This window comes from Odocoileus virginianus, chromosome 19, assembly GCF_023699985.2.
Source record: "Odocoileus virginianus isolate 20LAN1187 ecotype Illinois chromosome 19, Ovbor_1.2, whole genome shotgun sequence".
Classification (NCBI taxonomy): Eukaryota; Metazoa; Chordata; class Mammalia; order Artiodactyla; family Cervidae; genus Odocoileus; species Odocoileus virginianus.
In genome coordinates, this window is record NC_069692.1 from 41,689,212 (window position 1) to 41,714,770 (window position 25,559).

The 25,559-nt window shown below is 40.2% G+C and overlaps 1 long non-coding RNA gene across 1 annotated transcript in view; it reads right to left on the bottom strand.

Annotated features, from left to right (window-relative positions):
• Nucleotides 1-24,025: 24,025 nt before the first annotated feature.
• The window catches only part of LOC110123659 (uncharacterized), a 67,429-nt gene continuing 65,895 nt past the window's right edge, over nucleotides 24,026-25,559 (bottom strand). The window contains exon 3 of the long non-coding RNA XR_011492975.1: nucleotides 24,026-24,127. This is a non-coding gene — a long non-coding RNA (uncharacterized lncRNA). The remainder of the gene's footprint in view (nucleotides 24,128-25,559) is intronic.

The window sequence follows — 25,559 nt, forward strand, 5'->3', positions numbered from 1 at the left end:
GTTACTTGAAAAGACAGTTAAATTTGCCCTGTGCCATTCCAAAAGAAAGAACTACAAGCAGTGGAAGCTAGAGAAAGATTTCAGCTCAATATGTAGATAACATTTTAACAGAATAGGCTAGAATAGGTTGTCTCAGGAAAAGATGAATTCCTCATTTTTAAAAAATTTAAGCAGAGCTGGAACAACCTACTTGCTGGAGTGTTACAATAAACCTTCATGAATTGAATACTTCCTCAAATTAGATGACCTTTGTGTTTCCTCGCATGGTTTTTAACTCATTCACATTCTTTCCTATATTGTTTCATGATTCAAATATAGTAAACCATGGGAAATGTGTGCATATAGTAACCTAAAATTCAAAAATAGAGAAATAAAGTAGAGATAAAAGTTAACATTTATCGATTTCTTATTGTGCCAGGCATATTAGATACGCGTATTCACTCATTCATCTAACTCTCACCAAAATGAGGTCGTTCCTAATTTGATCTCCATTTTCAGATGAAGAAACATGATACAGAGAGTTTAAGGAAATTAACCATGGTCATACAGCTACTATGTGGAGGAATCAAGATTCAAATTTAGTCTGTCTGGTTCCAAAGCCTATCTAGTCTTTAAAACTATGCTAATGACTAAGAGTGATAGTTACTGATTTAAAGCAACTATTTCCCCAGTCAAAGTTTTGTATAGAATATGTATTCTTCTAAAAAGTGAATCATAGAGGTGAGTCAGATAAAATTATCCGAACAGAAACAAATTAAAATTCAATCTTATTTTCCAGTCCCTAAGGACATTTGCACCATCCCACATAAAGAGGATGATTGTCCCTCCCAAAATTAGAAATATAGTTTCTCCCATATTTGCTTTAGGGCTCAATGGGCCAGAACACGGGAGAGAGCTGAATGCTCTCAATGCATCCGAAGAGCTGAATGCAATCTCAACCCCGCCATCAGAACCAGTGGGTGAGCCACTTAGCTGCTCTTTAAGAGCACGGGGCTCAAAAGGTCTATTTAATCTCAAAAGACCCCATAAAGCATTTCATAGAATTGCTCACATAAAGTGCATTTATGACTTTTGTTTTTCTTAGACAGGACCTTCATATTTATTGCAACTATTACCTTCCTCTTTGCTGGTCAGAAATACGTACGTCCCCTTCCTCATGATTCATCCTTCTCTCATGATCCATCAAGGTTTTCCCTGGAGATCTTGGCTAGAAGTTTCATTCCCCATAAGAGAGAGATTAACTCACAGAGGTGATTATATTAACAAGGAATAACACACCACATAGCCAGCGAAAACACTCTTAAAGACCAAGAGAAATAAGATACAAAAGGAATCGACTACCTAATCCCATAAATAGCTTTGAAAGTGCACTATATTACCAAAATTTTATTCAGCCCACAAACCAGGCATCATTTCTCACTTTCTGTCTTTCTAACAAATCTCACTTCCGACTTCTTTAACACACATTTTTTATAACTAGCACATTGACAGTTCACTATATCAAACCACACTAAACCAAATAAAAATAATATTAAAAGGCAAAAGCAAAATATAGTTAATTCCTTGTAAGTGTTATATTGTGCATGTTTCTCTATAACAAGCTTTGTTACACAGGTTATTTGAAATAGCTCATAAGATTACTTACACTAAAATGCTGTTAGCCCTTAAACAACACAGTTTTGAACTGTGGGGTCCACTTATACTCAGATTTTTTTCAGTAAGTACATTCTGCAGTACTCTAAGATTCAAGGCTGATTGAATCCATAGATACAGATGGACACATGTAAAGTTATACACAGATTTTGGACTTCAAGGATGGGGGTAGAGGGATTTTATTGTCCACAGGTCAACTGTAAATGAAAAATCGGGCCCAAGAAAATGTAAATTGATATTAAATACCAAGACCCAAAGAAAATTTAGACTTGCATATATGTTCTATATTGCTATTAAAATTGAGATAAAATTTTATTTCCAAGTGTCTGGGTAGCTTCTAATAAATGGATTTTAAAATCAGATACATGGCATGTTTTTAGTCATGTAAAAAGTGAGAAAAAAAAAAGAGCTCACAAATGAATTTTTCAAATCCTTAAAATGGGACAAGAGGGGATACAGAAGGCAATATTTTTACTACATGAAATAGAGTATATGCATTAATGGGTTTTTATAAGAATTTTTTATAGCATCCCTTAGTATAAACCAAGGACAAAATGTCAAACCTCAATTAGTGAAAGTAATATTGCCGAGTAAGAGTGGGGAAGGGATCAGTAGATTAGAACTGAGGCAGATCTGGTTACTTTCTTTTATGCCCACACTAATCTTTTTGAATGGTTTGAGCAAGATGTAATGGCTGCTCATGGCAAGAAAATCCATCAGTACAGCAACCTAACACAAATCCTCACAACCCAAGAAACGCACAGAAGCCTCTGGGAGCACAAGTCTGAATGGTCAGCACGACGTGGTGACCTGGGGATCTCACCCTCGGTTCCAGACCAACTGTCCAGCCTTCCCTGAGAGGAGAGCAACTTGGCCATATGTGGTTTCACCTCTAATTACTGTTTATTTCACTTCCACGTCATCTCTTTCATTATAATCTCACTAATAGGAACAAGGGGGTCTTCATGACTGTGCAAGACAGAATCAGGCAACTATTGATTTATTTGGTTGACTTCAATTAATCTTACTCCTGTTAGCTCCAGAATATGAACACTTTTGTTTGGAATCATGTTTTACTGAATAATTTGCATTTATATATATATATATACATAATATTTTCTATTTTATTTTGACATATTAAACCTTGTATATTTCTCTCCTCCAGTACAATAGTTTTTTTTTCTTACAACTCTTAACATTCTACAACCTGTTACACATTTTTCTAATACTTTATCTCTTACTTAAGCATTTCTACCACATTCTTCTTTATTGATATTCCCCACTTGGGACTAACAAAAATAAATAAATAAATATACTTCTTTCAAGTTTCACTCAATTTTAGTCCAGTGTTTGCAACTGTCAATATGAGTTTTATCCAAACTTGAATGCAAGATTTTTGTCATTTGAATTAATATATAGCATTGGTATGCCTCCCCTCAGGTTCTCTGGGAGACATGGAATATTTCCAACCCTATAGAGAACTTCAGCATTTAATACAATGTTGTATCCAGACCACTCCTTTAAGAGATTTCATCATTGGTGTTCATTTCAGTAGAGAATATCCATACAGTTACTTGGAGAGTGAGGATGGCATCTTGACATGAGCACACCACACAGCGTTTCCAGAGTCCTCTAAGAATTCCTCATGCCCCATTAGCTCATTGCCCAGTTATAAAATACACTTGCATGGTTTCTCACATGTTGACATCTCTGAAATGAGCAGCACTTTTTTACTAAAAATGTCGAATACAATATCTGTTTTTAAAGTCTGTTATTAAATCTTTGGTGGAATTTACAATGAATGGCATCTTAGATTCCAAAAACTATGATAGTGAAAATTATGCTATTTCTTTATTTCTTTATTTCATTTCTTTCACAATGAGTTAGCATGACCAGTCCTGTACAGGAGCTTCTGGTGCGTGACAATTAAACCATATGCTATCTTTGCATAAAAAAGGAACTTCTTATGATGGGGGCCATGCCTCCATACCATCACAATTTATAAGTATTATAACTTTTAAAACATAATAAAAGGGGGAGCAGAATACAACTTTGTTTTTTACCCTAACAATTGTTCTCTAATTTGCTGAAGACCATTCAGACCTGGTATTCATGGGACCACCAGACCACCTGACCTGCCTCTTGAAAAACCTGTATGCACGTCAGGAAGCAACAGTTAGAACTGGACATGGAACAACAGACTAATTCCAAATAGGAAAAGGAGTATGTCAAGGTTGTATATTGTCACCCTGCTTATTTAACTTATATGCAGAGTACATCATGAGAAATGCTGGGCTGGAGGAAGCACAAGCTGGAATCAAGATTGCCAGGAGAAATATCAATAACCTCAGATATGCAGATGACACCATCCGCATGGCAGAAAGTGAAGAAGAATTAAAGAAGAACTAAAGAGCCTTTGATGAAAGTGAAAGAGGACAGTGAAAAAGTTGGCTTAAAGCTCAACATTCAGAAAATGAAGATCATGGCATCTGGTCCCATCACTTCATGGCAAATAGATGGGGAAACAGTGGAAACAGTGGCTGACTTCATTTGGGGGGGGGGGGGCTCCAAAATCACTGCAGATGGTGATTGTAGTCATGAAATTAAAAGATGCTTGCTCCTTGGAAGGAAAGTGATGACCAACCCAGATAGCATATTAAAAAGCAGAGACATCACTTTGTCAACAAAGGTCCATCTAGTCAGGGCTATGGTTTTTCCAGTAGTCATGTATGGATGTGAGAGTTGGACTATAAAGAAAGCTGAGCACTGAAGAATTGATGCTTTTGGACTGTCATGTTGGAGAAGACTCTTGAGAGTCCCTGGACAGCAAGGAGATCCAACCAGTCCATCCCAAAGGAGATCAGTCCTGGGTGTTCATTGGAAGGACTGATGCTGAAGCTGAAACTCCAATACTTTGCCCACCTGATGCGGAGAGCTGACTCACTGGAAAAGACCCTGATGTTGGGAGGGATTGGGGGCAGGAGGAGAAGGGGACGACAGAGGATGAGATGACTGGATGGCATAACTGACTTGATGGACATGGGTTTGGGTGAACTGTGGGAGTTGGTGATGGACAGGGAGGCCTGGCATGCTGCGGTTCATGGGGTTTCAAAGAGTCGGTCACGACTGAGCGACTGAACTGAACTGAACTGAACTGAATTCAGACCTACCTTGATATAATGTTAAGACGTGGGGTTTATGCAGGCATCTGTAACTGAATATTTAGTTCATAACATTTAACTTTGTCCAGACTAGAGAGACAAAGACATTCTCACAGTCCTGTGATTACTGAGAACTTTCCCATAAAGCAATAAAGAATAGAACAGTGAATAGTCAGGAGATTTTCACACAACCTGTTTGTTCTACAAATAAAATACAGACTTGAGAAACCCAAATTATTTATAGGAGAAATTGTCATTAAACATGGACAGAAATGTCCAATAAAATATGTCTTTTCAGGGATGTGGAATATTGCCTCTTAAAAGATGAGAGAAACTTAAATCTGAACCACTCTAAAGGAACCTTGCACATATTATAGAACTTAACAAAGGAGTCCTTGAAAAGACTTTGAACAGATTTGATGACTGAAAAAAAATCACTCTTTGCTTTTATCATGGAGTCTTCCAATGCATATTTTTATAGTGGACATAATAAATAAGTGCATTGGTTATATTTTCAAATTAATCAAAAATGCAGAAATAGAACTGCCTTTAAAATATATATCACTTAGTTGAGGATTATCATCATGCACACATGGCTAATTCAAGCTAAATCTCTTTGAATAGAGAATGAGACAGCACAACTGAAGCAAAACTTGGGAGTCAGTTTGTATTTTACAGTATCTGCTTTAGGGAAGAAATTGCCATTACAAACTCAATATAATAAAAATAAACATTTACCAAGCATTTACCGAATTTAGGCCCCGTGTTCAGTATTTACATTTATTAGCTCAGAAAAGTCCCTACAACCCTCCCAAGCAGGCAATTTATTATTCCCACTTTATAATTGATGAAATTAAAGTTCAACAAGGAGGTAACTTGTTCAGCACAGAAGGGGCAGAACAAAGCTTCAAAGTCAGAGGATCTGCCTCTCTAGCCTCTTTCTCGACCACCGTGCTATTGAGAACATGGGGGCATTCCTGCTGGGCAAGCTGCAAATGGAAACCTCCCAAGTTTGGTCTTGCCACAGTCACAAGGTGGATGAAAACCTATCTCACCTCCAAGAATGGTCCTCTGGTTTGCTCACATGCAGTTATTTTATACTCTACGAAGGGAGGCTCATATGTAACTAAACCAGGACTCGAGTTTATTTCTCTTACCGGATTTAATTCCGAAGATATAACAACTAACATGATTAAATATCTCAGTGGCCTCCCATATTGAGATTTAGAATGTCATATGGCTACAGTTCTTAATTCTGCTATGAATGCCCTTCCCTTTCAGGTTAACTGCATAACCGATTAAATACTCTGCACAAAGGCAAGGTGACTCTAGAGGGAAACATGCAATTATGTAGTTTCCAGGTAGTAATTATCTAAAATTAATTGCTATTTCATAGGAGTTTTGATCACACCAAACAATATTTACAATTGCAATTCAATTCCAAGATATCTTCTTACTCTGCTTAGCCATCTATCGGTTCAGTCATGCCTTCTCATGTTTGGGAAACATATATGACTTATCATACGGTTAAGTGAGTGTTTTGTTAACTCCAAAGGGAACTTTTTGAACAGGAAAGATATGCAGTAGTGTGGCAGAAGTAACACTATGGAACCCAAGGGTACTTATGGAAAAAAAAAAAAAAAAAACACTGCCCTTCCCTGTTTGCACTTGGGTTAACATTTTTTACTTGCATTAGTCTGAAGTTAGTATTGGTATAACCTCGTCAAGAAAATTAAAGGTTCATTTTCCATGCTTTTCTTCAATCCTCCATCCTCTGTCTGCCATCAAAAGATAAGAGATCTAAGATTTTGTCCCATTTGAACAATGAGTCAACTCAGCCATTTTTTAAGTCTCAGGATAGTGATTTGCCTGTGTTCCCTCTTTCCCACTAAAATAGAAACTTTTGAAAGTGAAGGCTGGGGCTTATTATCAAAGATCCTTTGTAGTTGTTAAGCACAGGAAATCTGTGTCTCCGATGCCTATCACATATTTAATAAGAAGACATAATTACTGTAAATGGTTCCCTGCTTGAAACCAATGGCCATTTCTAAAGCACATCTCTTTGAAATAAGCATTTGTGGTGAAAACTCCACTCAGGAGCATTTACAGAACACTCATTGGTAACAAAGGATCAGGATAAGTGTGTAACCAAATGATACTTGCCTGGGTCCCTGACATTCTCTGCTTTAAGGGGAATAGCAATAACATCAATAGACATGAAAAGATATGGCTAAGTTTGTGTTAATTTCCACTCCAAGCCTCACACTCCTGGATGATGCTTATTTGGTTTTCTTTTTTTTTTTTTTTAATTTGGTTTTCATATCCTGAAAAGAAAATGCATTCATTTAGTAAGATGTTATTGTTGCTGTTTAGTTGCTCAGTCGTGTCTGACTCTTTGCGACCCCATGGACTATAGCCCACCAGGCTCCTCTATCCGTGGGATTCTCCAGGCAAAAATACTGGAGTGACATTATCAGAGAAATGCAAATCAAAACCACAATGAGGTACCATTATACACCAGTCAGGATGGCTGCTATCCAAAAGTCTACAAGCAATAAATGCTGGAGAGGGTGTGGAGAAAAGGGAACCCTCTTACACTGTTGGTGGGAATGCAAATTAGTACAGCCACTATGGAAAACAGTGTGGAGATTTCTTAAAAAGCTGGAAATAGAACTGCCGTATGACCCAGCAATCCCACTTCTGGGCATACACACCAAGGAAACCAGATCTGAAAGAGACACATACACCCCAATGTTCATCGCAGCACTATTTATAATAGCCAGGACATGGAAGCAACCCAGATGCCCATCAGCAGACGAATGGATGAGGAAGCTGTGGTACATATACACCATGGAATATTACTCAGCCATTAAAAAGAATTCATTTGAATCAGTTCTAATGAGATGGATGAAACTGGAGCCCATTATACAGAGCGAAGTAAGCCAGAAAGATAAAGACCATTACAGTATACTAACACATACATATGGACTTTAGAAAGATGGTAACGATAACCCTATATGCAAAACAGAAAAAGAGACTCAGATGTATGGAACAGACTTGTGGACTCTGGGAGAAGGCGAGGGTGGGATGTTTCAGGAGAACAGCATTGAAACATGTATATTATCTAGGGTGAAACAGATCACCAGCCCAGGTTGGGTGCATGAGACAAGTGCTCGGGCCTGGTGCACTGGGAAGACCCAGAGGGATCGGGTGGAGAGGGAGGTGGGAGGGGGGATCGGGATGGGGAATACATGTAAATCCATGGCTAATTCATTTCAATGTATGACAAAAACTACTGTAATGATGTAAAGTAATTAGCCTCCAACTAATAAAAATTTAAAAAAAAAAAAAAAAAATACTGGAGTGAGTTGCCATGTCCTTCTCAAGAGGATGTTCCCGACGCAGGGACCGAACCCACATCTCCTGCATCGGCAGGCAGATTCTCTACCACTGAGCCCCTGGGGAAGACTCAGCAGGACGACTTTGGATTCAGTCCGACTGACAACGTTTCAGTGTCGATGTTTCACCACTGAAGTTCAGAAGATCAGAATCTCCCCCAATTCTCCAAAAGGCTTCACCCATTCTGAAGCAGAGAGAAATTTCTTTACCATTATTCTTTGGGAGAAACTGTCTTTCCCTGTTTGATACCACTTGATACCCGACCCTTTCAATCTCTTCTGTCTCCACTTTTCCACCTGCAAGTCCCCTCTCTTCACAGGCAGTGTATGTCTGTTTACTTCTCCTTATCCTTGACCTCCTTCTTCTACAGGGTCTAAAGTGAAGGAGACCCTAACTCCCCCTACAGTGGGAGACTAAAAGACTCAGCAGGGGACCGTCAAGCATTTTGGAATATAAAGAATGAATGGAAATCCGGTTAGACTTTCATGAGTCACTGCTTTTGATCATGAAATAAATATCTTTCCATGACATGAAAGGAGTGGATATCTGTATATATGTGAGCAAAGTTTCATGCATCATTGCTTCCAAGGTGTCACTTTGGTGAAGGTTATACATTAGCAGCTAGGTTGAGTCAATAGATATTTATGAGCAAGCGTTTCTACTTCTCAATTACTGGGGATAGTGAATAGACAGGATAATGTAGAAAAATAACCTTCAGCAATAATATTATAGTAAAATTAGTATGGAAAGTAGTCTACAATACAATTAAAAAAAAACTTGTTAGGATACTAGATATTCTTCACAAGGTTTCCCACGCCCAAACTCTTCTGTGGAATTGATTATTCACTGAGATGAAAAGGAATTTCTGAAGTCTTTGACCCCAGAAATGAAACTTGATAGGTAATTGATAGCATATATCCCAAATATCCAGAAGTGTAATAATTAATGATTGCATATTCATGATTTTCTGACAGCCATCCTTTCCAGCTGCTGGGCTAATGCCTTGAGAACATGTAGCTGATTCCAAAACCATTAATATTCAATCCTTGAGTTGTAAGTACTCTAGAGTCCTCAAATTTCCAGGAAGAAAGGCTTAGCTGACCCACTGTCACCAGCCTAGCCTAACACAATCTCTCAGAATCCGCTTGTTCTCTCACAGCAGAAATCACTGTATTTCTCCCTAGACTGGGTCTGCTAAAACATCTTGAATTCAGAAAAACCACTAGGTAGAATTTTTAAAGGTCTGAGGGATACTGAAAATTTTCAATGGAAAGAGGTGAAAACTAAATAGATCAACTGACGGATTAATCAATGGACTGATATGGTTCTTGCCCCTCCTTTAGGGTAAAGAGATCTCAGCTTTAACCATTAAACCAGTCTTATAAATCACTTTGAAAATAAGTTCAAGAAAATTACATTAGGCTCAAAAAATTATATTTTCTTCAAGCACACATATCAGTACTACTACCTGCAGCATCCCCAGCTGATTTTCCAAATACTAGTAGAATTTCACCTCTTGCTCCAACTCAAAGACAAGGTTGTGTGAAAACAAGTCTAAAATGATAAGCAAAATATTCATTTCTCAGAGGGTCATTATTTGATTTATTTGAACAGTTCCGTTAAACACAGAAGCCAGGGTTTTACTTTTTATATATTTCCTCATAAATGGTCTAATTAATATTCTGTCTCTGGGCAGTACAATCTCATAAACCAATCCCCAAAGAGAGAGATCTGCTCTTTTCCCTGAAATATTGAGAATGCAATCAACATTCATTTTGTAAGAACAAGTATATTAATAAATGGAACTACAAAATTGCATCACCCACTGGGAGCAATACACTGCCCGACAAAGACATTTAACAAATGAAGAACCAGAAGGCAGTTAGCCCTCAGTGCCAGAGGAAAAGTCTGATGAGAGCTACATGGAGGAAGAGTTCCCACCCAAGTGCTCATCAGAACTACCTGGGAGATGACAAAAATCTGTAAAATCTGAGTGCCCTTCCAGACCCACTGACATATTCTCAAGAGGTAGGTCCAGGAATACACATTTTTAATAGACGCCCAGTGATTCTGATGATTCATGCAGTTAGGGAAGCCACTGATCCATGGCATGCACGCATGCTAAGCCACACCAGTTGTGTCTGACTCTTTGCAACTTCACAGACTGTAGCCCTGCAAGCTCCTCCGTCCCTGGGATTCTCCAGATAAGGATACTGGAGTGGATTGCTATGCCCTGCCAAGGACAGTGGTTCTCAAAGGTTGGTCCCCAACCAGCAGCATAAACATTTGAAAGGCCAGTTATTGCCCGCCCGCAGGCCTCCTGAATCAGAGGTTCCGAGGACAGGGCCCAGCAGTCCACCTGAGGTTAAGCAAGGCCTCCAGGTGGTTTGGGGGCTTCCCAGGTGGCGCTGGTGGTAAAGAATGCACTGGCCAGTGCTGGAGACTGAAGAAACACGGGTTCGATCCCTGGTTGGGAAGATCCCCTGGAGAAGGTCATGGCAACCCACTCCAGTACTCTTGCCTGGAGATTTCCATAGACAGAGGAGCCTGGTGGACTATGGTTCATAGGGTCAAACAGAGTCGGACACGACAGAAGCTACTTAGCACAGCCACAGCCAGTGATTCAGATGCACTTAAAGTCTGAAAACCATTGATCTAGGGGATTTAAGTTAAGCCTCAGTGGATGTAGAGAAAAGGGAATTCTTGTACACTGTTGGTGCGAAAGTAAATTGGTGCAGCAGAATGAACATTTCTAAAAAACTAAAAGCAGAACTACCACATGACCTAGCAACTCCCCTCCTAGGTATATAACTGGAAAAAAAAGGAAAACATTAACTTCAAAAGACACACGAACCCCAGTGTTCACAGCAGCACTACTTATAATAGCCAAGACATGGGAGCAACCTAAGTGTTTATCAACAGATAAATGGATAAAAAAGATACGACATATATACGTGATGGAATATTCCTTGGCCATAGAAGAAAATGAAATGTTGCCATTTACAACAACATGGATGACCTAGAGAGCAAAAAGCTGAGATAAGTCAGACAGAGAAAGATAAACACTGTAGGTTGTCAATTGTCAATATGTATATTCTAAAAAATGAAACAAATGAATCAAGGTTAAAAAAAAAGAAACAGACTTGCAAATATAGAGAACTAGTGGTTACCAGTGAGGAAGAGGAAAGAGGCAAGATATGAGATTTAAAGGTACAAACTACAATGTAAAATATAAATAAACTACAAGGATATATATTATAGCACAGGGAATATAGGCATTATTTTATAATAACTATAAATGGAGCATAACATTTAAAAGTTGTGAATCACTGTTACACACCTGAAATTTATGTATTATTGTACATCAATTACACCTCAATAAAAAATACTAAAAGTTAAAATAACAATAATAATAAATTAAGCCTCAGCCAGAAAGAGCCAAAGGTTCTCATCCTTTTCTGGTCCTTCTGCCATTAGGAGGATATTTGAAGGCAATTAATGTAACTTTCTAGGGATTCTGACAGCAAGCATTTATGAAGGCAGCAGAGTGTAGGGTTGTATTAATATAGCTCTGAGAAAGAGGACACCTAAATCCACACTGCCAGAGATGCTCAGATTTCAGGCCCAGCAGGAGGCAGATGCTCACAAGAAAGGGAATGAAGTGAGCACGTAAGGGGAACTTCTGTTTCCTGACTTTTGCAGAGACATTTCAAAGAGGATATAACAATATCTCTTAGCGACTTGAAGTTAGGTAATTTATTGTTTTCTGTATGTGAGTTTTTGTCCATAGACACAGCAAAAGAAAATTCTTTCTTAAGATGCTTATGAACTTGTCCTTCTCACTTCCTTCTGTTCCCGCAAGTACTGCACATGAATCTTCTCTCCTAAATTGCACTTCATGTCTCCCTCTTGACCCCTGTAACTCTGAATATTTCTCTGAGAATCTCAGACTCTAAATAAGCATTTTTCAATGGATTTTCATTTTCATACAACTTGTTAAAGAGGCATTTTTAAATATTTTTTCCTAATCACCACATGATACACATACAGCTAGACTGTGTAGCTGTGTGTGGACTATATGTATATCTGTGGTTTACACATGAAAGGAGGGAGGAAGACTTTTTTCAACCCTCTCCAAGAACGAATTGAATTCCCCTTAGGGAAGATATCACCCTCATTGAGAGCGTTTTAAGTACAGTTTTGTTCTGATACACTAGATGTAGGAGAGGTTCCAGTTATTTTTCTAAATCAAATCTAGACTACGAGTCAAGCTGAAAGCATTAGGCGGAAAATCCAGCCTCAGTCACTTTGGGGTTCACTCACATTAGGGTGCTGGAAAGTTGCAGAGGGAGCCCAGCTTTCAGTGCATCGCGGCTGCCCCTGGGAGGCTCTCGGCTCTGCCCCTCCAAAGACTCCAGGAAGCCAGAGCAGAAGCTCCTCCCTGCTCCCCCTACTTGCCAAATGGGTACACACAGGACTCACACTCCAGCTGTCTCTACTGCAAGGCTGACCTACTTTTCTGCCCCCTCAATCCTAGGAGTCACTCTCTCTCAGCTCCTTCTTCACTGAGCCTAGACCTTAAAAAAATAAAAGATCAATAAATGGCAGGCCTTATGAAAAATAAAAGCCTTTTAATTTAACCCCCTGACACAGAGCAAACCCAGGTGATACACGGCTGCCCTCTGAAAGACTCCAGATACCTCTCACCTCCCTGGGGTAACCTACAAGCCAGTTTATTTCTCAGTTACTTTCTCCTAAATGCATCATTGAATTTGGCAATTAAGAAGCTATGAACTCCTGGAAGACATTGTGTCATTTTTTATTTGTAGCTTTAAGAACACTTAATGATAGTTTCTCATAGCTCAGTCGGTAAAGAATCCACCTGCAATGCAGGAATCCGCCTGCAATGCAGGAGACCTGGGTATGATTGCTGGGTTCAGAAGATCCCCTGGAGAAGGAAATAGCAACCCACTCCAGTATTCTTGCCTGGAGAATCCCACGAACAAAGGAGCCTGATGGCTAGAGTCCATGGGGTCCCAAGAGTCAGACACGACTTAGCGACAAAACCACCACCACCACCACTCCATCTAAATTTTAAACTTTCCAGAGGCTAGGCTAGAGTTGATTGAAAACAAAAAACACAGATACCTCCCCTCCAGCACAAGCTACTTAATGAAAAAAAAAAAAAAATAAAAACTCTTGCTTTAGATTATCACCATTAGACCACAAACTTAGCTTCAGAGAGGCGAGGATTCTACTCTTAGCACCACCTGTTAATACCTATGTGATTTCTATAATCTTTCTTCCCTTCATCTGTAAATTGAGACTAATAATAAAACTTATTGCAAAGAGTTTCTGTGAATATTAAAAGAGAATTCGTGATAAATTCTACCTCAGTGCCTGGTATAGGGCAAGAGATCAACAAATCGCAGCCTTATCATTGTTGGCATGGGGTTCTCAAAGCAAGAATGCTGAAGTGGTTTGCCATTCCCTTCGACATCACCCTATGGCAGAAAGAGAAGAACTAAAGAGCCTCTTGATGAAAGTGAAAGAGAAGAGTGAAAAAGTTGGCTTAAAGCTCAACATTCAGAAAACTAAGATCATGGCATCTGGTCCCATCACTTCACAGCAAATAGATGGGGAAACAATGGAAACATTGACAGACTTTATTTTTGGGGGGCTCCAAAATCACTGAAGATGGTGACTGCAGCCATGAAATTAAAAGACGCTTGCTCCTTGGAAGAAAAGCTATGACCAACCTAGACAGCATATTAAAATGCAGACATTACTTTGCCAATGAAGGTTGGTTGTTTTTCCAGTAGTCATGTATGAATGTGAGAGTTGGACTATAAAGAAAGTTGAGCGCCAAAGAATTGATGCTTTTGAACTGTGGTGTTGGAAAAGACTCTTGAGAGTCCCTTGGACTGCAAGGAGATCCAACCAGTCCATCCTAAAGGAAATTAGTCCTGAATATTCATTGGAAGGACTGATGCTGAAGCTGAAACTCCAATACTTTGGCCACCTGATGCGAAGAACTGACTCATTAGAAAAGACCCTGATCCTGGAAAAGATTGAAGGCAGAAGGAAAAGGGGACGACAGAGGATGAGATGGTTGGATGGCATCACCCACTCAATGGACATGAGTTTGAGTAAACTGCAGGAGTTGGTTATGGACAGGGAGGCCTGGTGTGCTGCATTCCATGGGGTTGCAAAGAGTCGGACATGGCTGAGCGACTGAACTGAACTGAACTGAACTGCTTCTTGGAAAGAAAGTTATGACAAACCTAGACAGCATCTTAAAAATCAGAGACATCACTTTGCTAACAAAGGTCCATACAGTCAAAGTTGTGATTTTTCCAGTAATCATGTACAGATGTGAGAGTTGGACCATGTAAGAAGACTGAGCACTGAAGAATTGATGCTTTGCAATTGTGGTGCTGGTGAAGACTCTTGAGAGTCCCTTGGACAGCAAGGAGATCAAACCAGTCCATCCTAAAGGAAATCAACCTTGAATATTCATTGGAAGGACAGATGCTGAAGCAGAAGCTCCAATACCTTGGCCACCTGATGGGAAGAGCTGACTCATTGGAAAATACCCTGATGCTGGGAAAGATTGAGGGCAAGAGGAGAAGGGGATGACAGAGGATGAGATGGTTGGATGGCATCACTGACTCAATGAACATGAATTTGAGCGTCCTCCAGGAAGGGTGAAGGACAGGGAAGCCTGGCGTGCTATAGTTCATGGGATCACAAAGAGTTGGACTCTACTTAGTGAACAAACAACAACATGCAGTCAAAAGCTCTACCACTGAGCTCTACTTCCAACCGGTACGAGTCGATATTCATCAACAGCTTTTTCTCGGAACATCCCAATTTCTGTCTTACTGTATTGCTCTCTTATAGCTCATTCAGTCAGCAGGGAATAATTAGCAGCCACGCCACACAGGAACAAAGTGTGCAGACTTGAGTTGATGTTGGGCTTAATGAGCTTATTTTAAAAGCAACAAATCACTCAACTTCCCATCAACCTCCACTTAGCACTTTCTCATGTAGAATGTGGCAAAAATCAGAACCCGTGCTGATGAGGTAATTTGGTCTTGAAATTTGCCATTTGCTTACATGCGCAGAACCAAGATATACAGCCAACTAGGAAAAAAGCAGTTTTTTCCTTATTTATTGCATCTACAACTACTGTGAGGTTTATGGGAAATAGAGATCAAGAAAAACTATCAGGGATCATTTACTTTGATATATTTAAACAGATATTTATGTGTATGTCTATCATTCTGACCATTTAATTACACATGAGTTACTCCTTTTACATGACAAAAAAGAATTTTTCAAAGAGGCTGTCTTATAAGTGTTCTCCTAATCTGTAAAGTCATTTTTATTTTTGCTCGAGCATTATTGATTGGGAAACATGCTCAAAATACTCTTTTCTGGGTCGATCTTTTCCCAGTGGTAGACAAAGAAGAAATTTCACATCTGATCCCACAGTTTGTTGCAGGTGACTCTACTGGGATTCTCTTTGGAAAAGCCAGATGGGTTCTGCACAGTCAGGATGTGGGAGAGGCAGGGGTGGTGGTGTTAGTCATCCCAGGGCTGGCTCTGAAGAAGCTCAGGCTGACTTCCTCTGGGAGACCTCCTACCTAAAGAACAGGGAAGGGTAAGTTCCTTTTCTTTAACTTTCCTTAATCCTCTTTCTGCCTTCTGTTCCTCCCCCCTTCCCCAATTAAGTCTCCCACATGCCTTTTCAAATCTATTTTCAGGAAAAAAAAAAAAAGGTTTTCTCATTAAAGTAAGGGGGAGAATCGAGATGTTTGACAAAACAGCCAATTCACCCCGTTTCAAGCATCTTTGATTTCCCACATCCTCTGGTAGCTCAGATGGTAAAGAATCTGCCCTCAATGTGGGAGACTCAGGTTTGATCCCTGGGTCGGGAAGAGCCCCTGGAGAAGAATCGCCCCCTACCCCAGTATTCTCGCCTGGAGAATTCCATGGATGGGGGAGCCTCGCAGGTTGCAGCCCATAGGGTCACAAAGAGTCAGACGTGACAGCAACTTACACACCTCCAGGCACTCAGCACCCCCTGTTCTACCCGCTCTTCCATCGCCACCTGCCTAGATGCCTCTTCTCCTTGACACTGTCTCTCCTTTATCATCCTTTCTCGGAAATGGTGGATTAATGTTTCCAGAATACGAATCTTGATGCCTCACTATGGCTCATAGTAGCCTTTCTACCAAGAGTAAGCCAGAACTTACCAGCTACTAACAGAAGGACACTGTAACGTACTACTATATATTAATATTTATTTTAAAACAGACATAAAATACCCTATATTTTTACTCTATAATGCCATTTTAGACTTACTAGTCACAATCACTGTACTCTCAATTGCATTATCAATGTGATCCATAATGCCACCTTCTTCCTTAATAAGCCAGGAGCCACAGAAGATATTCTGAAAAGTTGCACAGAGTCCTTAGACTAAAGACCAGCCACCCTGCAGAATGGCTCACCTACAAGCTTTAGTCTCTGCCATCCCAGCCCCACAGTGGCCATCTACCTCCCAGCAGGCTCCCTATCACCATCTCCTCCCCCTACCCAAACCTGGTTCTACCATCTCCTCTCTCATGCACTCCACTCCCCTGGAGTAGTTCCACTCCTAAACACTGTTCTCATTCTGCTCCATCAACTCCTATCAGCTCTCTATTATAATAGGACTAAAGGCTCCTAAAGATTTATTCATCTAATGTTGTGCCATGCAGATGTATCTCAGGCTGTGTTGCTTTCCATGCTATAGAAACAGTGGAAATGAGTTAAGCTAAATTTAAATACATTATCTGAAACATGTACATCACAGCTCCTTGCAGCTTCTGTGAACTCTTCAGGCTCCAGTGATGCTTCCGTCTTCAAACCTTCTACACCACTTATATAAGAATGATGATTCATTGCTAACCTATCTGGTAAGCATCTCTGCCTCATGTTTATTATTCACAGTTCTTCAACTACATTACAAATTCATGATGGGCAGGAGCCCTGTCTTTATATGTATTTTTTTTCCCACACAGCCACCCAGTGCTGAACACATTAATAAATGTCTGTTGGCCTAGCTTTTTACCTTGACTAATGTTTCATCTATATTATATACTTTGGATCAGAAATAAATTTTATTATTTATTTTATTATTTATTAGAAACATGTTTTATTTTTGTAGAATTATAAAGGGAATTAGTCATAGCAATAATCATTTAGAGGTAAATAACTTCAAAGGCCACCAGATATCAACAAAAATAAATTGAAAGCACAATTTACAATATGCATGCATGATTAAGTACCAGCATGATAACAAAATGTAACAAAGAAAAAAGTGGTAGAAGAACAAAGTCTAAACTAAAAAAAGAAAATAAAAAGAGTCAAATAGCATACAGTTTTGTTGTTCAGTGGCTGAGATGTGTCTGACTCTTTGCGACCCCATAGACTGCAGCATGCCAGGCTTCCCTGTCCTTCATCATCTCCCGAAGTGTGCTCAAACTTATGTCCTTTGAGTCAGTGATGCGATCCAACCATCTCATCCTCTCTCATCCCTTTCTCCTCCTGCCCTCAATCTTTCCCAGCATCAGGGTCTTTTCCAGTGAGTCGGCTCTTCACATCAGGTGGCCAAAGTATTGGAGCTTCGGCAAGTCCTTCCAATGAATATTCAAGGTTGATCTCCTTTAGGATTGACTGGTTGGATCTCCCTGTAGTCCAAAGGACTCTCAAGCGTCTTCTCCAACACCACAATTCAAAAGCATCAGTTCTTCGGTGCTCAGCCTTCTTTATGGTCCAACTCTCACATCCATGACTACTGGAAAAACCACAGCTTTGACTGTATGGATGTTTGTTTGCAAAGTGATGTCTCTGCTTCTTAATATCCTGATTGGTTCTTAGTTGCAGCAAATGGGATCTTTAGTTTCAGTATTTGGGAATCTTTGGTTGCATCCTGAGAACTCTTAGTTGCAGCAGGTGGGGTCTAGTTCCCTACCAGGAATTGATCCCAGACCCCTGCACTGGGAACACAGAGTCTTAGCCACTGGACCACCAGGCAAGTCTCTAGCACACAGTAAAATAAGTGAAAATTTGTCAGTAGACGTCTCCAGTAATAGAGGAATCCTCCTAATAGAGTGGGCAACAACTACTGAGGACTCACTATGTGGCAGATACTGTTTTCAGTGTTTTTCATATAGTAATATTCATGCAAGCCTATGATTTAGGATTACTATCCCCATTTATATAAACATCCAGGTGGTGCTAGTGGTGAAAAAAAAACTCTCCTGCCAAAGCTGGAGACTTAAGAGACACAGGTTCAATCCCTGGGTTGGGAAGTTCCCCTGGAGGAGGGCATGGCAACCCACTCCAGTATTCTTGCCTGGAGAATCCCATGGACACAACTTGGTGGGCTACAGTCCATAGGGTCACAAAGAGTCGGACATCACTGAAGCAACTTAGCATGCACGCACCCCCATTTATCAAAAGAGAAAACTGGGGAGAAAAGAGAATAAGTAACTTACTATTACCAATCTAGACAGCAGGTTAAAAAGCAGAGACACTACTTTGCCAACAAAGGTCTGTCTATTCAAAGCTATGGTTTTCCCAGTAGCCATGTATGGATGTGAGAGTTGGACTATAAAGAAAGGTGAGCACCAAAGAATTGATGCTTTTGAACTGTGGTGTTGGAGAAGACTCTTGAGAGTCCCTTGGACTGCAAGGAGATCCAACCAGTCCATCCTAAAGGAGATCAGTTCTGAATATTCACTGGAAGGACTGATGCTGAAGCTAAAACTCCAATACTTTGGCCACTTGCTGCAGAGAACTGACTCATTGGAAAAGACCCTGATACTGGGAAAGATTGAAGGTGGGAGGAGAAGGGGACGACAGAGGATGAGATGATTGGATGGTATCGCCAACTCAATGGACATGAGTTTGAGAACCTCTGGGAGTTGGTGATGGACAGGGAGGCCTGGCGTGCTGCAGTCCACGGGGTCACAAAGAATTGGGCAAGACTGAGCTACCGAGCTGAACTGAACTTACTAATGATAAGGTTCATTACAAGTCAAGCTGGGATTTAAACCCACACATCCAGCCCTAGAATCTGTGCTAGTAGGCTACTGAGTTTTGCAATGTTGCTACATCAAACAGTAGCTTTTTAGATAGTTTTTTAAATTTTTTAATCATATATTTTCCTCTGGGAGAAATAACCATTGAAAGATCTGAAATTAAAACTAGAAAAGCTTCAAAGGCAGTCTGCTTACACATGCTAAAAACCTATTTTCTATAATGAAATTATTAATAATAACTGATTTGACAATCACTATTGCTAAATAAATATGATAATGAATTCAGGAAGCAGTTGAATCTAGTTCTTACCTGGGAAAAGTGAATTTGAATAAAAACATATCCAACCAGCATTCATACCACCAGAGATTTTCCATTATCTCTATTGCAACACAATTCTAAAAATGTTTCCTTAATAATTTACTTTGCAGCTGTATCAAAAGCAGTATTACTTTTTACTCTATGAAAACAGTATGTGAAAGCTGAGCTAAATTTTACTCAAGTATTTGGATTAAGTTTTCATAAAATATACTGGAGGCTCAAAATTAAATATGAAACATTTCAATTTACAGTGTTTTTCTTACAACTTTAATAAAGTTTAAAACTATTTTAATTCAATTTACAACTTGGAATAGTCAGAATAGGCTAATGTTATGCCGTGGTAACAGAAAAAGGGGCTGACTTCAAATAAGTAAAGTTTTATTTCTGCCTTGTGCTCCGTGTCTAACTATATCTGCCTCAGAGCCTGTGTGGTGGGAGGAGGAAGGGGGAACTTCGCTCATTTCCATCACTATGACTCCATCGCTGCTGAGGTTTCAGCTTCTCTGAGTTGGGAAAGAGAGCGAAAGGAATCACACATCAGCTCTTTAACGCATTCACTGAGGAGGGACTCTTCATTATCCAAACAAGTCTCACGGTCGTGCCCAACTTCAGTGTAGTGTCTGCCCAGCTGGGAGGAAAACTGCATCTTGGTGAGCACAAGTGACATCTTCTAGACATTTTAATTCTCATCAAACTCTTTAAAGTATGTACTATGTTACATTACTTTATGGGTCTAAAAAAAGTAAAAAGTCAGATACTTCTGTTTTTAAAACATGTACAAACCAAAAAAAAAAGGAAAAGCTTAGTAATTTTGTGATCTACATGGAAATGAATAGCTTTAGGGAGAAATTTTTACATTTTTACTTATTTATTTCACGGGAATGATGGCGGGAGGAGAAGGGGATGACAGAGGATGAGATGGCTGGATGGCATCACTGACTCAATGGACATGAGCTTCAGTAAACTCCAGGAGTTGGTGATGGACAGGGAGGCCTGGTGTGCTGCAGTCCATGGGGTTGCAAAGAGTCGGACACGACTGAGCGAATGAAGTGAACTGAACTGAAAGATGCCTACATAAAGAAATCAAACAAGATGCTTAATAAACAAATGCTCCCAAAAGGGGTCAAGAAAAATGTCCTGTGTGTTCAAAGGTGAGAGATCTTTGAGCAACATCCCTTCATTTTATTTATTTCTTTATTTCCGGCTGCACCGGGCCTTCATGCTGCACGTGAGCTTTCTCTAGGTGCAGTGAGTGGGAGCTACTCCCCACTTGGAGGGTGTGGGCGGCTCTTTGTGGTGACTTGTCTTGCTGCAGAGCATGGTCTCTAGGCCACATCAGCTTCGAGCGTTGCATCACACGGGCTCAATCTCTGCGGCTCGGGACTCCAGAGCACAGGCTGAGACATTTCTGGCTCGGGACTCTAGAGCCCAGGCCGGTAGTCGCGGCACGGGATTGGTTGTCCCCTGGCACGTGGACTCTTTCCAGGCCAGTGACTGGACCAGTGGCCCCTGCGTTGGCAGGCAGATTCTTACCGAGACTGTACCACCAGTGAAGTCCTGAGGAACAGTTTTAAAGCTGGAAGGGGCCTTGGATATTTTACAGATGAAGGAAACGAGACCCCAAAAAGGTTCAGTATGATCTGTCCAAAGTCACTCAGTTAGGTAGTTGCTCAAAAGGTAAAACTCATTTGCTATAAATGAATATTACATGGAAAACAAATGCAAAAAGGGAATGCATACAGAAGTTTAAGTACTAAGCTAAGGAATATTTGGGAATCAACAAATTAAACTCATGATTTCATTTATAATTTTAAAATATTATTAATTGTCATAATCAACCAACACATTTGCATTTTAAAATAAGGACAAGTAAATTCTATTTTTGTTAAAAACCATGTACCTTTAAAAAATGATTAAACTGCATTCATACCATTTATTATCCCAGAAAGTACTAGCCAAAATCTTTGAAAATTGGAACAGTAATTTAAATGCTTAGCCTAGTACCTCTTCAAAAAGCCAGAGAAGAAGAGAAAATCCAAGATTAAAATTACAGCAACTTTATTAATTGCTGCTCAAAATGTCAAATTTACATATGTTCAAATAAATCTAAATGGCAGAACCGACCACTAAGCATTTTTAGACAAGTTTGGAAAAATTAATTATGTTCTTTGTCTTAATAAAAACTTAATATTCCAAGCATTTGCCTTTTTGTCAAAGACAATAAATTTTATTAAGCTTATATAAATTATAAATTACACTGTACTGAATAATATGATAACTAAAAACACATGGAGAATGGGGTTAGCCTTCCTCATTGCACCCCTTCCAAATTTAAACGTAATACTAAACATATATGCTTGACTTAGAGACTTTTCCTCGTCTTCTTTTTAAAGCTGCTATTCATAAAAAGGTCAGTAGGTTGTCTTTTAAAATAAATCTGTAATCACGACAAACTGTCACTGTATCTAACCAAAATCATGATGAAAGACCAGAGGCTAAGGCCTGAGTGCAGTAGCTCAGAGACTTAGAATGAAACAGTAGATGGAAGAATTCAAAGACAGGGGCCAAGACCTGTCCCAGTCCCTCAACTGAAACAACCTATTTGACTTTTGGTAGTCATAACCTTGGCCATCTGAGCATTTCTTAATCCGCAGTGACTCTCAACCATGAGCTCACACTTTCCGAAATAGTAGAAAATCACCATGAAGCCATGGGTCTTAGGTTACCTTATGAATCTTGCTGGTAAAGTTTACAGGACATCGCTATTTATTCTCCACAGCAGTGGGTTTGAACTTCCTCCTCCCCCAGCCTGTCAAAGCAATGCAACGCTCCAACTGAAAGAGTGAAACCGTTTTAGAAACAGTTTTCATATAGGGGGAATAGGAAGATGCAGACCTACAGGATGTATCAAATTCTACATATCGCCCCCATATCTAGCATTTGTTTCTATTCCCCCACCATGATCATCAGTCCATGAGCACTGCTATAAAGCTTTGCCGCAAACTGTCCTGACTAATCAAGTTTGTATTGTAAGCATGTAATGCTCAATAAAATGGAACAACTGATGATGGAAAGCAGAGTCCCTTGGACTGCAAGGAGATCCAACCAGTCCATCCTACAGGAGGTCAGTCCTGGGTGTTCATTGGAAGGACTGATGTTGAAGCTGAAACTCCAATACTTTGGCCACCTGATGCGAACAGCTGACTCACTTGAAAAGACCCTGATGCTGGGAAAGATTGAAAGTGGGAGAAGAGGACGACAGAGGAAGAATTGGTTGGATGGCATCACCGACTCAGTGGACATGAGTTTGAGTAAACTCTGGGAGTTGGTGATGGACAGGGATGCCTGACGTGCTGCAGTCCATGGGGTCACAAAGGGTCGGACACGACTGAGGGGCTGAACTGAACTGAGAAAGCTTCAGACACTCTGTTGACTTCTTATGGAGCAGAGTGTGCCCCTATCTTGCCTCTAATCTTCCAGCAGTTCCCTCAGTCTGAGCATCCCCATCACAGCCATCTCTTCCATACCCACACATATGCATGCACACACAACACGCAGAAGGGCATAGGCAAACTTCTGTGTTCATGAGGCTTTAAAATTCTGATACTTCACCCTCAAAATGACACCAAAAGTAAGATATTATTGGCTCCACTAAAGATCATAAAAGTAAGGCACAGAGAAGTCCAAAGTCTGCCCAGGGTCTCAGAACTAGAAAGCAGCAAAATGAGGAATCCAAATCTCCAGTTCCCACGTCATATCCCAGAGACGACTTCTACTTCTAAAGAAAGAGAGAACGGGCAGGAGTCCCAGAGTTATGAGACAAGCACTTCTCATGTGGACCACTGATGCTATTTAGATGATACTCTACCCCCCAAAGTATATTTCATTACATGTGTATAAGTCATACTGATCCATTTCCTTCCCTTACTGAGAAATATGGTGAAATAGTAAATCTGGATTTCAGCAAGGATTTGACTGCTTCCCTGGTCATAACCTTTTGGAGGAAGAAAATCTTAAGCAGGAGCTATCAGTGTTCCCAGATTTCTGAAGCTTTCTGGGGGATTCTGACCCAGTGAGAAGGGGGTGGGAGCAGGGATTTGTACTTATAAAATGCATCCCCTGATAATACTTGTTGTCCGAGAAGTCTGGAGGATATCAGGCTGGGTTGGTTTCTCCCAGCCTCAGCTGTATGTTAGAACCACCTGTAAATCTTTAAAACATGCTGATACCGCAGTTCACCCTAAAGGTTCTGACTTAATTGGTTTGGGACAGGGACTGGACATCAGGGTTTCTAAAAGTTCTTCAGCCGATTTGAACGCACTGCGTAAGCTGAAAGCCACCAGGCATAATGACAGCATCATAAGACAGATCTGTAATAGACTGAATAACCATACCAGGACTTCCCTGGAGGCCCAGCAGTTAAGATTCCGAGCTTCAGCTGCAGGGGGCAGGGGTCCAATCACAGGCTGGGGAACTAAGATCTTGCTTGTCACATGGTGCTGCCAAAAAAGAAAGAAAGGAATATTGAGTAACCATGCCAAAGAAGATACCAGTTAACAGATTATGGCGACCTGTGAGGAAGTTCCTTTTAATGGTAATTACGGGTTTTGAGAGTGGTCCTTTCATGATCAAGGTTTACCAGTGACTTGGATGGAGGCAGGCTTAACAGATTTTTCTATTGCATAAAACCATGAAGAATAGTAAAGAGTTTGGATGACAATTAAAATCTAAAACATTCAAAAGGGTGGAGTGAAAAGAATACAACTGTTCTAAACAAGTGACTGTATAAAGGTAGAATGGGGTGACATGACTCAGCAACAGAATAATTTGGAAAATTCTTAAAGGTTTTATCTAGCATTGAACTCAATATGTGCCTACTGTGAGGTGTGACTAGCAAGAATATTGTTTTCCATTAATGGTAAAATCGCAGTTAGTATAAAAGAAGTGGTCACCCCACTCCAGATTGAAATCAGAAGCATCACAGAAAAAGAAGGACATGGATAAGCCCATGCATTTACAAAGGGGAGCAAAGAAGGTGACCTGCAGGGAAAGAAACAGGGACAAGAAGAAGAGGGACATAGCTATGAGTGTTTGGGGGCTCATGTAGAAGATGAAGAAGATGAATTAGACCGGTTCTGAAGGTATGAAGAACTTAGTTAGAACTTCCCTGGTAGCTCAGATGGTAAAGAATCTGCCTGCAATGCAGGAGACGTGGGATCCATCCCTAGGTAGGGAAGATCCCTGGAGAAAGGAATGCCCACCCATTCCAGAGTTCTTGCCTAGAGAATTCCACGGACAGAGGAGCCTGGTGGGCTGCAGTCCATGGGTTTGCAGAGTCAGACACAACTGAGCAACAAACTCTTTCACTTTCTAGAACAATAAACAGAAGCTATAAGAAAAGAGAGGCTCCACGTGGACAAGTGTTTTGTAACAATAGTGTCTAGAGGTAATGTGAACTGCTTGGAAAGCAGTGGAGTCCTCAGCACTGAGAATACTCCAGAACTAGTGGGAAGAAGCTGCAGGTGGCCCCATCTTCCTACCCAACACTTCTTTCTGATCCACTTGTGAAGTTCAGAGTTGATCAGAAAAGTTTCTCAACATCCACTGGATCCTTGGACTTGCTTGTGTTATAGAAGAATCAAGCTGATCATTCTCCTAAGCAGTCAGTCTCCTTTGTTCTTTCCCTTTCGTTTCATCCTTTTTTTATTGTTGTTCAAACCCAGTAATGCCCTGTTTCTCTCTCCCTTCTAAGTAGTTGCAGTAGCCCCTAACAGGAAAAGACTCAGTCTTTGAAGTCTAACAATACTCAGCAATTTGGTAAGCTATAAATTGACACTCTTTTTCATACTGCTTGTTCTAAAATAGTTTCCTCCTTTTTCCTGAGTTCTAATCAAAAATATTATCAAATTATGCATAAATCTATGCCCCGTT